At 44.9% G+C, this 11,886-nt stretch overlaps 1 non-coding gene across 1 annotated transcript; it reads left to right on the top strand.

Moving 5' to 3' along the window:
* The first annotated feature begins 6,308 nt into the window (after positions 1 to 6,308).
* On the top strand, positions 6,309 to 6,383 carry Trnas-gga. The gene has a single exon. It is a non-coding gene; the product is annotated as a tRNA-Ser (tRNA).
* The last annotated feature ends 5,503 nt before the right edge of the window (positions 6,384 to 11,886 follow it).

The raw sequence follows: 11,886 nt of genomic DNA, 5'->3' as shown, positions 1-11,886 counted from the left end.
AAGTCGCACTGATGACATCTGCCGTACAACAATATTCATTGCGTGCTCTGTTTCACCATACACTGTTTTCACAAGCTTGTGTTCAGTAAGATTCCTGTCAAACACTCTGCATTCTGATGGTCGAACCTTTCAATGGGCAAGTGCGGCATGACCCCGGGACAAGTATCATGGTTTAAGTATAAGGGACATTACAGCATCCCACCCGAGTAATATGCCAGTGATTTTCTTTTTCACAGAACTCGGGAAAGTACTGAGTATACACACATCGGTGTATATGGGCAAAACCAAAGATGAATATTAAACAATTGTTTTTTTTTGCTTAACAAAATAGTGTGGGCAGTGTGGGCTTTTTCGGTGTTCCTTGCTCTATGCTTTTATGTAATCCACCATTATACATAAAACTTACAAACCTGTAAGAGTTTGAGATCAATCGACCAACTTGGTAAACGGGAAAATGGTGAAAAACTGATTACACATTTTGTTTGACATCAATTCCCCCCAAAATTTGTGAATGAAATGCTCCAAACAGGAAATTAGTTTCAGACAGAAATATTTAAGGGATTTTTTCTACTATCATCATCATTAAATCTGTGATCTTAGACATTTGTTTTCCTTACCAATTACTGTAATGTTCCTTTAAAGGCAGTGGACCATAGTTATTGGTAATTACTCATAATAATTATTATCATAAAAACTTAACCAGCAAAGGAGAGCTGTTGATACGATAAAACATTGTGAGAAACGGCTTCCTCTGAAGTAATGTATTTTTGGGGAAAAAGTTGTTTTCCACTAAAATATTTGAATTTGATTTCCAAGACTTGAGGTCCCGAAATCAAGCATCTGAAAGCACACAACTTCGTGTGACAAAGATAGTTTTTCTTCTATTTTTATCTCACAACTTTGACGACCAACTGAGCCCAAATTTTCACAGGTTTGTTATTTTATGCATATGTTGAGATACACCAAGTGAGAAGACTTTGGACTTTGATAATTACCAATAGTGTCCAGTGTCTTTAAGATGAGGTTGAAGACACGCTGAATTGCTTGTATTCTGTTACTACCGTGAGACACGGTAGTGATCTCCTCTGCATGTGACGGATGGGACTCATGGACAGCTGCCTGATTTATCTTCATGATTGTTTGCTCGTAGGCACTTAGACTAGTTTTCCCTCCATTTACTTTCTCGGGCCAGGGCATCTTTCCAGAAATGCGCCTTTTATCAGATCATTTTTCTGTGTGTTTTGTGCGATTCAAGGGTTGGACATTTCGTGCCTTGAAAGTATGTTGGTCATTGAAGATGTTTATGTCCTGTTATTTTTTTATGGGTTAAACATACAAAGGTTTTACAGAGGACACAATATTACAAGCATCTCGGAGTTTTTGGTTTCACATACACTGGTTTGAGATGCGCTGTCTGTCTTGGTGATCCCTCAATCTTGTAGGAGTAACAAGGGGTGAACATTTTGTGCCCTAGAGAAAGTATGTTGGTCAACGGAGATGTTTATGTCCTAGTTTTTGTACGAGTTTGAGCATCCTTTTATTTTTTTAGAGAATTCATAGAGGATTTTTTGTGACGCGCTGTTTTCCCTGTAGTGTCCCGAGTCCTGCAGGGTGAGCAAGATGTCCTGATATCCCATTGTCCCAAGTTTTTCTGTTGTCCTGATGTCCCGTTGTCCCAAGATAGCCTGAAATGCTCGCTGAATATACCTCCATGCCCATTCAAACCAAGGTCATGCAGTGTGAACATTCTCTTTGTCGTTCTCGTTATCGGGGTCTGTGTGACCGGGCCTTCATGCTCCTTGTTTCGTTGGCTCACTTAGCCACAGTGGTGTTTCCAGCAGCCTACCTATTAGACTTTAGAATTCACCAAATGAAAGCCTTGCGCATCACTTTCTTCCAGCATAAACCACTTGCTCATGCTTGCATTTCCTTTTCCTACCATTGCAAAATGATTTTTCTTCGTGACTGGCGCCTTTGACTGCTAATCTTTCCTTTGGGAACTCAATGTAGTTTATCATGAATGGAAATGACCTGACAATACAAACATCCCGGTGTTGACTCAAAACTCAGTCTTTACTGTCAGTTTTAATTATGTATAGCTCTTTAGTAGAGCAGAATGGCAACTTAACTTTCAAATGAGGCGTTTCTGAAAAACCCAATTAAGGCTTGATGATATGGCTATTGCATATTAAAGGTGAATGAATAAATAAGTTTTGCAGGGATGCTTAATAAATCAATGAAAAACCTTCAAGTCGAAGTACTTTAATCATGAATAATTTAAAATCATCTGATCTGGAAGCTTGCTTTAGTTTGCTCTGGCAACTAAATCAACCTGAACAAGTATGTTTATGAACATAGTATTTTCTTTACATATAAATTTGTTTTGTCCAGTATTCCTGTTAGCATAGCACACATCGGCCCGTTCAGCCTTGGTGGTTTCATCGACCTTGCCTCTTTTTCAAAACCACAGCTACGGCTCCAGATTTAGCTCAGGCTAGCTTGGCCCCACCGTTGTTTTGACAATGGGAGCCTTTGAGGCGCTAGGTGGCAGCAGACTGACTAGGTAAATTGCCATTGTTTACATAGTTCTGAGCATGCGCACATTACTGAGAACAATGGATTTTACCTGGTAAGTCTGCTGCCACCAAGCGTCCTGAAAGTCTCCCATTGCACGTGCTTTTGTACTTGCTCAGGGCTTTTTAAACGAGAGAAAGGAGAATAAAGCTTGTATTTGAAACAGGCCCTACTCATGATTGGTGGCGTGTATTTTGTTAATGTAATTAAGTCGATATCGCAACACAAGTTGTTAGAGAATAGATCTATTTCACAAAATTATCTGGATCAAAACAAAGTGAAACAGTTCTGTTTCCAACCAGATTTATAGACTTGCCCAGTCCCTCCGAGTCAGCCTTCCAAACAGACTATGTTGCGCCCTCTTTTGGGGACTAATAAAAAAAAAACGTCACTAATCAAGACTAAGGCTGTGTTGGAAATGTTGACCTCGGCTGCAGCTACGGCTAGATCAGTGCGTCTGCCAGTGTTGAAAGAACTTACGCAGACGCGCGCCGTCTAGCCGAAGTCGCCGTTTGGGACATGACCTAAAATAGGCTTTGACTGGTTCACTTTTTTTATCCACAAGGGTAAAGAAGACGGGCACTTATAACAGGTGCAGTGATTTCATTTGATACAAATTCATTGGATAAAGGTGCTGTGATGTAAGCTTTCCATATCTGTGTTATGATTGGTCCTCGATGATGTAGTGTAAGCTTGCACTTTTGACCGTCTGCATGCAGCATTGCGTATGTGTGTAGAATGTTGTGTACACATGTATGTGTGGATTGGCTTTGAATCTCCGTGGAAATTATTGCACGGTCAAAGGTACATTTGTAAAACTCCTGACAGAGCGCTCAAGGCTGGTCTCTGGCGTAATTCAGGAGCCAGATGTTATAGATCCGGAGCTATTATACCAACCCCTCCAAGCAAGCCCATTGTGCAAAAAACTTCAGCCCTTGTGTTTGAACGCAAGATTGGTTGCCACTGGCCTTGGCATACTTGCCTTGATGGCATTACTTGAAAGTGTCCAGGTGGGATCGACCAATGAACACAGTCTTCTTGATGTATGTGGGTGGGTCTTGAATACTATGACTGGAGCCAATGTATAAATACAGCCCATTGTGTGGTACAATAAGGTGTGTGACTGGAAGGATGGTGATCACCATCGTGCTGTCAGTTGGTTCAATGGAATGACCATGACTTTGTGGCGTTGGCCATCTTTGTTAGATTTCTTTTGATTGTGTCTTTGTAGCGGAGAGGCTTGGGTGGCCTCGTCTCATCGACCCTTGAATGAGTTGGTCTGCTTGGAGAGACTTTCAGGTGGCCTTCTCAGTAGGTTTCCTGCCCACTGGAGGTTCTTTGGAGGGCAAACTTGTTTGCTTTAGGAACTCCTTATTGTGTACCATGTCCTGCCAGGTGATCTGATGGTGTTTTGAAGGCTATAAACTCTGCCACCAATTTGCAGAGAAGGCAAGCGCTTCTGTGAGATTTTCGAGGTGGTTCCCTGCTTCTGTAAACAACTCATCTATGCAACTCCGCCAACGAGCACGGCTTGGTATGTTTCACTGCAACACCAAAAGATTCCAAAACAGCCCCTTGCCCTACCTCACCAAGCTCCTGAACTCCTAGAACCATGTTAATATAATTGCTTAATTTTCTGGTCTTAAATGTATACAAATGTAGTGAACCTGTTTGTACATATCTGGCAGGCCATTGCTTTTGTGATTTTTGTATCAAATGTTCACTATGTTTTTTCTATTATAAAGCTTTTTAACAACTAATGTAATATTTTTTGATTATTGTAAATTATGCCGCAATTCAGCGGTATGCTGCGATGGCATTTTTAAATAAATAAACCAATAAACCAATTTATAAATGCACAAGTGTTCATGGGTCTCACTCACCAATGTTCAGTATAGGCTCTTGTCAGTGTTTGTACGCACTCAGCACAAGTTTTTTGTAGGCCTTAGGAACCAGTGCATAGGCCCTAGGTGATCTGTATGCTCTAGGCCCAAGTGTTGGTACACACTGAGCACCAATCTTTAATAGGCACTAGGTACCAGTGATCTGTATGCTCTAGGCACCAGTGTTTGTATGCCCTCTTACATGTAAGTACCAGTGATCTGTGTGATCTAGGCACCAGTACACACTGAGCACCAGTCTTTAATAGGCACTAGGTACCAGTGCTCTGTATGCTCTAGGCACCAGTGTTTGTATGCCCTCTTACAGCGAGGTACCAGTGATCTGTGTGATCTAGGCACCAGTACACTCTGAGCACCAGTCTTTAATAGGCCCTAGGTACCAGTGATCTATTGGCTCTAGGCACCAGTGTTTGTATGCCCTCTTAGGTACCAGTGATCTGTGTGATTTAGGCACCAGTACACACTGAGCACCAGTCTTTAATAGGCCCTAGGTACCAGTGATCTGTATGCTCTAGGCCCCAGTGTTTGTATGCCCTCTTACATGTAAGTACCAGTGATCTGTGTGAACTAGGCGCCAGTACACACTGAGCACCAGTCTTTAATAGGCACTAGGTACCAGTGCTCTGTATGCTCTAGGCACCAGTGTTTGTATGCCCTCTTACAGCGAGGTACCAGTGATCTGTGTGATCTAGGCACCAGTACACTCTGAGCACCAGTCTTTAATAGGCCCTAGGTACCAGTGATCTATTGGCTCTAGGCACCAGTGTTTGTATGCCCTCTTAGGTACCAGTGATCTGTGTGATCTAGGCACCAGTACACACTGAGCACCAGTCTTTAATAGGCACTAGGTACCAGTGATCTATTGGCTCTAGGCACCAGTGTTTGTATGTCCTCTTACATGTAGGTACCAGTACCAGTGATCTATTGGCTCTAGGCACCAGTGTTTGTATGCCCTCTTAGGTACCAGTGATCTGTGTGATCTAGGCACCAGTACACACTGAGCACCAGTCTTTAATAGGCACTAGGTACCAGTGATCTATTGGCTCTAGGCACCAGTGTTTGTATGTCCTCTTACATGTAGGTACCAGTGATCTGTGTGATCTAGGCACCAGTACACACTGAGCACCAGTCTTTAATAGGCCCTAGGTACCAGTGATCTATTGGCTCTTGGCACCAGTGTTTATATGCCCTCTTAGGTACCAGTGATCTGTGTGATCTAGGCCCCAGTGTTTATATGCCCTCTTAGGTAGCAGTGATCTGTTGGCTCTAGGCACCAGTGTTTGTATGCCCTCCTAGGTAGCAGTGATCTGTGGGCTCTTGGCACCAGTGTTTGTATGCCCTCCTAGGTAGCAGTGATCTGTGGGCTCTAGGCACCAGTGTTTGTATGCCCTCCTAGGTAGCAGTGATCTGTGGGCTCTAGGCACCAGTGTTTGTATGCCCTCCTAGGTAGCAGTGATCTGTGGGCTCTAGGCACCAGTGTTTGTATGCCCTCCTAGGTAGCAGTGATCTGTGGGCTCTAGGCCCCAGTGTTTGTATGCCCTCCTAGGTAGCAGTGATCTGTGGGCTCTAGGCACCAGTGTTTGTATGCCCTCCTAGGTAGCAGTGATCTGTGGGCTCTAGGCCCCAGTGTTTGTATGCCCTCCTAGGTAGCAGTGATCTGTGGGCTCTAGGCACCAGTGTTTGTATGCCCTCCTAGGTAGCAGTGATCTGTGGGCTCTAGGCACCAGTGTTTGTATGCCCTCCTAGGTAGCAGTGATCTGTGGGCTCTTGGCACCAGTGTTTGTATGCCCTCCTAGGTAGCAGTGATCTGTTACCAACTCTAGCTGCCGGGCGGTCTCGGTGGTCTAGTTGGTAAGACACTGCTCTGGAGTTGCGGGGGTCGTGGGTTCGAATCCCACCCGAGTAACATGCCTGTGATATTTTTTCACAGGACTCGGGAAAGTACTGAGTATACAGTGCTAACACACATCGGTGTATGGGTAAAAACCAAAATTAATAGTGTAATATGATTGGTTTGTGCAGGTAATTTAGTGTGTTTTTTGTGTGAAAAGTTTTCTGAGCCAAATTACTTTAAAAGGATTCTTTTATCAAAATAGTTTACACTCTGCAGCTGCAGTGCCTTTCTCCAAGAAAGTTTTTATGGTTTGGAATATTTACCAATCTATAAACCTACCTTTAAAGACAAAACTGAACCCCCACTCTCTCTTTGATTATGTTTGTAATTTGCATCAGAGGTGGAGGTCCTTGAAAAAGACCTACCACATACATGTGTAATGGTGATGTTTTATAACAAACAAACATGAAGTACTTTTGAGTAAATATTTGTTTATTATTTCCTTGTCTCCAAATGAAGTTTGAAACTTCTTTGACTAAAGAGAACTATGTTATATGCTAAAACTTTTCTTAAACATAAACTTGGTAAACAATTGGGCATTGCATCTATCTAGAAAACATAGATGACCTCACCCAAGTGAAATACACTGTTACTAGTCAAGAACTGTTTTGCGAAAAGACAAGGAAGGAAGTTTCAGTTTGGAAAAGTGGGAGTGAAACCCTAGAGAACTATTCCAGGGGACAAAACCCACGCCATCGAGTAGGAACTGAAAATCCAATCCACTAGAGCTCCCAGCGGTGTTTGAAGTAGGTTCTTGGATGTGGGAGGCGAAGGAAGATACCGCTACGCCAACCTGACTGCCCCTAAAAAGGTTGATTGCAATTGATGCACAAGAAAACAAGACCAAGCAATAAAATGTATAAAACAAAACACCCAAAACCATATATTTCCCCCTCAAAGTGCCTCACGTTATTATTGCCCCTGTTTACTAACCCTACCATCTCAACTCCTATGGAGTATGCAGCATCGGCAGCCAAGTGAGAGCACCGTTTTCTGTTTTTGTCCTAAGGGCAAACCCCCCTGTAAATCCGACCAAAGGGGGAACAATTGTGTCTACTGCCACTGGCTTAATTGCATACGAGTTATTGAACAAAAGACAGATATTATATGATGTTTTTTCCAGAGTAGACATGTTGAGAATACGATTTCAGCAAATTAAAAACTCTTATGCTCCACTCATGTTACTCGGAAACGCACAACGGAATCAGTATTCGCCACAGGGCTTGAGCCACTGTTTCACAGAGAAAACATAATAGATTTAAGTTTTATAAGAATGAGTTGACTTTTTGGTGACCGAAACATGCCACTTGACAATTAGCGAAAGCGTCGTCTCCGTTCGATACTTTTTTCATCATCGACTCATAAAATACCCTATAGTTAGAGCAAATAACAGACATGCAACTTTCTAATTGAAAACTATTCATAGTAACCAACACTGTCATCACATAGTTACCCATTTACTCCTGGGTGATGGGAAGCAATTAAGGTTAAAGTGTCTTGCCTAAGGACAGAATAACACGGCCGAGATTCAAACCCACATTTTGATGACCTAGCTGTCAGTTCTCGAGTTATAGAGAAGTTGATTCCGCAGTGTTGTTTGATTGTTTGTTTATTTATGTTGTTTTGGTTAGACATAGGGAAACAGAATATGTTTGTTCTCTTTAAAATATAGCTACCAAATAGGGAGGCTTTTTTTATAATATATTTCTTTGAAAGTAAAAGACGGGGAATGAACAATTCTTTCAAAATGTGAAGATGTGTTGTAAGTGTGTGCGGAAGATACAGGTCAATAGTTTCATACACTTGAGTCTGTATTCCCTGCGGATGAATTTGGTTTGCCTCACAGCGGAACACCGTTTCCTTTTGCCCCACGGGAAACATTGTTTCGGATGCTAGTATCTCTTGGAGAGATCAATTTTAGGGCTGTCCATGCGGGTTTAGTATGTAGAGGCACGAATGATGTCCATGATGAATTGCGCTCAGTGTGTGCCGTGAGATCTAAAAGCTGGATTACAGAGTGCAAACACCGGTGGATATGATCACCTTTGGTTTCTTTTCTATAACGATGGGTTAATAATCTTGTTGATAGAAACTGGTACCGAGGACATTGACTGCACCTAAGTGTTATGATGCTTGCAATGGCGTTATGAGTGGACGGATGATAGGGAAAATATCTAATTAATACCAGTATGATCTATGTACTAATGCCATTCTATAAAGGCATTGTTTTTTTATTTATTTTTAATAACTGGGAAATAATTTTTGATAACAAACACTCAAGCACTAAACCAGGAGACCGAACCTTCTCCAATCGGTCACGGCCCCATGGGATTCACTTTGTGATAGTTGCAAAACAGTAGTAAAGCAAACTCAATTGAATCATCCACTACCCACTTGTTTTGTTGTTATTGACTTTTATTTTGTGCCATCTTTGTTTTAGATTTATTTGTGTTTTAAAAACATCCTAAAGCGCTTTGCAACCTCTGGAAAAGGTGTTCTTTAAATTCCAGTTTATTATACTTTTTAGCAGTTTTGGTATTCGTAAAAAAAGGTCTTTTTATTACTCTGCAATTGTCATAATGTTTTGATTAGTCTGCCCATCGGCCACAGTTGAATGGTTTCTTTTCTAGAACTTCTCTTTAAAGCTTTTTAGTCTGCTACAGGGCAAACTTGAGGCAGTTGCTATAAATCAGTTTAGCATTGATACCGTAGGTCTTTTTAGTTGGGAAGCAGCAATTGAAATGGCAGCAGTTTGATACAATGGTCAAATAAAAGGCGCCAAATAAATGCCTTCTATTGAAATATAGAAATATATAAAAACATAGGCGCCTGACCACACTTTCAGTCTTATACTTTACAAGTTCCACTTCCTTTTTGAATAAAAAAACAACAACAAGTGGACAAAAAACCTGTCCCTAGATTTAACAGGAAAAAGGCCTTGGTCTACTTCACTCTACTTACCGGTAGAGTCGAATTACTAATTTGCACAAATTAGCGCCCTCCACCGTCCTACCCACAATGCCCCATGACATGCTTGCCACGAAGTCTTCCTCTTTTCTCTTAGCCACAGTTGGGTGAGGACGTAAATAATTCTGTGTCCAACAGTTTACCGTTTTTAGGCGGTGGTGCACTTGCGATGGGTAGAAGGATTGGTGACGTGGAGTTGGGTAGCTGGGAGTCCCCTGGCACGGCCCGCTCACAGGGCCCGCCCTCCTCTTCGGATTTATACCCGTTACTGGGCGTCCCGGTTGCCCAGATTTCCTCCGAGAGGGCCTCAGATTCAACCCGGGACCGATATCTGCACAAGAGACAGAATACCAAGAAAGACCGTCACGCCCGACATTCACCGTCAAGCGATCTGACGCGTCTATGTCTGGCTCCCAGAAAGGCAAGCCATTCAACCGGCCCCCGTAGCCTCAGTCGGCTGCGCCGGCTGGCGGACCTCCCAAGGAGGGGAGACTTCCGTTCCACTTCTCTGGTCAGCAGTGTGCGTGGGTCTACCCATGGAGAAAGATTAATTCCTAATTATTCCTCCATGGTCTACCCAATCGAAGGTTAAACGCCCAAGCAAGACAAAGAAAGCTGGTGTTGGGGCGGTAACTAGAAGAAGTAGGGCTAGGGGTGGCTCCAATCCGGAGCGCACCGTGCCCTCTCTCGACCCGGCCTCGGGGTTGCTGCAGCTGGAGGGCATCCCCCTCTCCACACTGCTCGGCTTACCCGGCCCTCGCTGACCACGTGGGTTCCCCCACGAAGGTCGTTGACGGACTTTTGCAGGGCCGCCTTACTCGATTAACCGATGCGTCTCTGTATGGCTGGGGGTGACCCTTTACCCTCGCCAGATAGCAGGGGTATGGGGCCCAGAACATCTCTCAAACCTGGAAATGCTGGTGGACCGCAATGCCCTTCAGCGTTTCCTGGCGCAGTTGACGGGGCAAGCCGTCCTGGTGCATTCCGACAACGCTACAGTCGTGGCGTATATCAACCACCAGGGGGGCACCCGGTCGTTTAACTCCACTGGTGCATACAGCAGGGGACTTCTCTGTCGACGGTCTCCATCCCAATGAAGGAAACTGGTACAGCCGACGCCCTCTCCCGGGGTCGGATTATTTCGACAGAGTGGTCCCTCCGCCCACTCCGTCCCTCTGCCTGGGTGGCCCAGCCGCTCTTTCTGCTGATTGACTGGCCTTCAGTGGACTTGTTTGCCCCTCTGACGAACAAGCAGCTGCCGATCTACTGTGCCAGAGGCTTGGCAGATCGACACACTGGCCATGCACTGAGACGGGCTGCCGACGTACGCCTACGCCATCTCCCTCATTACGGGGGTGCTGACCGAGATCGAGCAGGATTGCTGCAAGGTTCTTTGATCGCCCCAATCTGGCCACCACAGCCCTGGTTCCCTGGGCTGGTCAGGCTCCTGGTACACAGTCCGATGGTCCTTCTGAACGACAGGACCTTATATACCAGCCCGGATCCATAGTGATTCATCCGACACCTGAGATGCTGGGCGCTGTCTGGGGACCCCTCAGAGCAGTGGGCCTCTCGAGACGGGCTGCGGAGGTGTCCGCCCAATCTTGGAGGGCCTCCATTCGGAGATTATATGATTGCCAACTAAACCATTTCTTTAAATAGTGTAGACGGCGAGCTATACATCCCGCCAATACATCAGGGATTTCCCCTGGTACCTTTGAAAGCGTGCTGGCGACGGCCACGGTGAAGGATTACCGGTCAGCCATCGCAGCGTTTCACGCGGGGTTTGCCGGTGGATCGACGGTTTTCCGATAACCAGGCAATCCGGCAGCTGACTAGGGGGATGTTTGTTAACCCGTCCCCCTGTGTGCAAGATGGTCCAACCCTTGGACCTCTTTAGCGTATTGTCAGTTCTAACCAAACCCCCTTCGAACCGCTATTGTGGGCCACATTGTTGCACTTGTCTATCAAGGTGGCTTTCTGGTGGCAGTGGCTACGTCTTCCCGACGTAGCAAACTCCACTACCTTACAGTGTTGGCTGGACACATCCGGGGGGAACTCGGAGGAGTCCGCCTTATACCTTCTGCGGGGTTCTTGGCTAAGATTCAGTCCGATTCTTTAGAACCCCCAGACACCTTTGTCCCCGACCTTAAAGCCTTTTTTGGCGGTCGTGGTCGACAGACTTTGGTGCCCTGTACGGGCATTAGGTGGTATGTCGACCGCACAAAGTCAATCAGAACCGGCCACAAACGACTGTTTGTGTCCACGGTTCCACCATTCCGACCGTTGTCTCGCGATACGATCGCATGTTGGATAGTCACAGCTATTCGTTTGGTGCCCTGTACGGGCATTAGGTGGTATGTCGACCGCACAAAGTCAATCAGAACCGGCCACAAACGACTGTTTGTGTCCACGGTTCCACCATTCCGACCGGCGTCTCGCGATACGATCGCATGTTGTATAGTCACAGCTATTCGTTTGGTGCTGGGCGGGGGCCTGCGGCCGTTAGTCCGGTTCATGCCCGCGAGATGCGGGGGTGTATTCCTCATG

Source organism: Asterias rubens, chromosome 7 (genome assembly GCF_902459465.1).
Source record: "Asterias rubens chromosome 7, eAstRub1.3, whole genome shotgun sequence".
Classification (NCBI taxonomy): domain Eukaryota; kingdom Metazoa; phylum Echinodermata; class Asteroidea; order Forcipulatida; family Asteriidae; genus Asterias; species Asterias rubens.
Note: the sequence above shows the minus strand (reverse complement) of the source record. Positions and strands in the feature narration are given on the sequence as shown.